Consider the following 2,749-nt stretch of genomic DNA (forward strand, 5'->3'; position numbering starts at 1 on the left):
ATATATATTAATAAAACGGAAAATGGCAATAACCTTCTTTGTTCGAACGAGGAAAAGATTAAACTAATATAATAGTACATTATACTTACTGTGACCCATGAAAGTGGCAGAAATAAAATGAAATCTTTGACCTAGTCTGACATTAATTCATGTAGTCAGCTGTTTTGTAATTATATCTTCCTGAGTTAGAATACTTTTATGTGCTTTAAAAACTTCCATTTATTTTCCTTGACGAAACAATATTCTTGTATATTCAATGACAAAACGAACGAAATAAATAAAGCTGTGGTATTCTATACCCAGGATCGTACGTTAGTCAATTTCAATATATTTCGTTGTGTCCTTCAGCAATAAAGAATAAAAATGATACAAAACTATAAGATGAATGAAAAGCAAATGCCTTCAGTCTGTTTTCATTCCTAATTAGGAAATCAATACATACACATTATTTGTATGTAAATTAAATTCGCTTCTACGTCAGATTCGTGTCTTCCAATAAAAGAGAAAACTAAAAATGAAAGCGAAGAATGAAATTTCTACAGTTACAATAAGAACTCGGATGGATGGAATCATTGATGAAGTTAATTGAATCTCCAGCAATACCATTGTCTGGCGAGAAACTGTTGAAATAATACTTTTCAGACAAAGCAATTATGATTGTTTATACATATATACAGACACAACATTACAATTATACACTCACACATACACACACACACACACACACATTATACATATATATTTAAGAATATGCTTACATAGTTAAGCATGTATATATATATATATATATATATATATATATATATATATATATATATATATTTACTTATATGATTTCATATACATAATATTCTCTCTCTCTCTATATAGACCGCAGCCACTTGGCTGAAACACATAAATAAATAAAAAATAAATAAATATGCGTATATATATGCGTATATATATATACAGCCATATATATATATATATATATATATATATATATATATATATAGAGAGAGAGAGAGAGAGAGAGAGAGAGGGGTGATCTAGTTCAGAGACATACGTTTATATATGCATGTAAGAGATTATATGCGTTTTAATGTAAACACACACGAAGATATATAGACACATGCATATATGCACACACACACATAGATGTACACATACGCCGAAACATTATATTATATACTCTTCATTTCTTTAAGATAATTTTAGTGCTATGTTTTATAACTCTTATGGTTGCTGCAAAATATATCCATTAATCAAATTCGAACGGTTTCATGATGTCATTATATGCGATATTATCGCGTTCTCTTTTGCTAAGTGGCACTACACCACATATTTAGTGTCTATATACATTACATATAAACACATACACACACACACACACACACACACTCACACACTTCTATATGTGCGTATCCGTGTGTGTATGTGTGTGCGATTTATATATATATATATATATATATATATATATATTTATATAAAATATATCCATATATATTTTTGCATATTTATTTAGTGCATGTTTATAAATAAACACATACACGAGAATAACACAAAGAACCCACTGCCTGTTGAAACTGTGTTGTCCCAAAGACCTGTCCACTCGATCAGGTATGAATGATTAAATCCGTCATACAAGAGGCAGGAGTTAGAGGAACGCTAAATGACAACACAACCGATAAAAAGGCGAATTCAAAAATCGTTATGCTGATCAGATATTTTTCTTGAGTTACAGGGACAAATGTAATATTACAAAGATGGCCAGCCATGTGATTGAGTTTCAAGTTGAGTGCCATACGACATACTACCAAATGGAAAAGAGACGAAAACTCCACACCTTGTGTTAACGGATCAGAAAAATTTAAGCTGTACGTAGCTGAAAGACCTCGAATACTTTTACAGATCTGAGAAACCTAACACATTGCTGAATTCTTGATCCGGAACTTTCTTGTGATTGTAAGCATATGACTAACTTCCTGTTGACTAATTCAAAAATACTATCCTCTCTAGATTGAACAGTTGTACCACAGACTCTAAGCCTTATAATTTACGGTCAAAGGGAAATAACTCTAAATTTACCACTGTGCTGCATTCTGTTTTCTCTTAAGTCTTCCGATTTTTAAACCTTCCATATTTTTTATCTACATCTTTCCTCGCTTTTTTTTTCTTATTCTCACGTCTCATTTTTAATTTGTAATGCCATGTGGGTAGTATCTGAAGAGACACCAGACGTATAAAATTATTGAGTTGCATGCTTTCATAACATGAATCTAATAGTAGCACATAAAAACATAGACACTGTTTATTAAATAATATTTATCTCTCACCGGACGGTGTATATTTTTGCTGATCTTACATTCACAGAATATTACAAATTTGCGTATACAGATTTAATCTGCGATCCATGGGACGAGCCGTTTTAAAGTTGCGTCCTGCCCGAAGCTCGTCGAAACGCCGGTGTTAAAACGTGGGTAGCTGATGAAGTAGAATGTTCTCTATGTGGCTCGTGTGTTCTCGTCTACGTTTGTTTGCAATGTCCTGTACCCAGATATGCACCTATACATACAGGTGGATGTCGGTATGCACATACCTGTACGTATATATGCATATACTCATTTACTTTTGTTTTTACATGATTGAACGCAGCGTCTCACAAAAATTGTAAGTAGTTTTCGTAAACTTATCCTCCGACGCTACTCTATCTCTTTCTCTTTCTCTCTCATTCCCCCCCCCCTCGTTCTTCCTCTGTACTACTACGTAT

This window comes from Octopus bimaculoides, chromosome 14, assembly GCF_001194135.2.
Source record: "Octopus bimaculoides isolate UCB-OBI-ISO-001 chromosome 14, ASM119413v2, whole genome shotgun sequence".
NCBI lineage: Eukaryota > Metazoa > Mollusca > Cephalopoda > Octopoda > Octopodidae > Octopus > Octopus bimaculoides.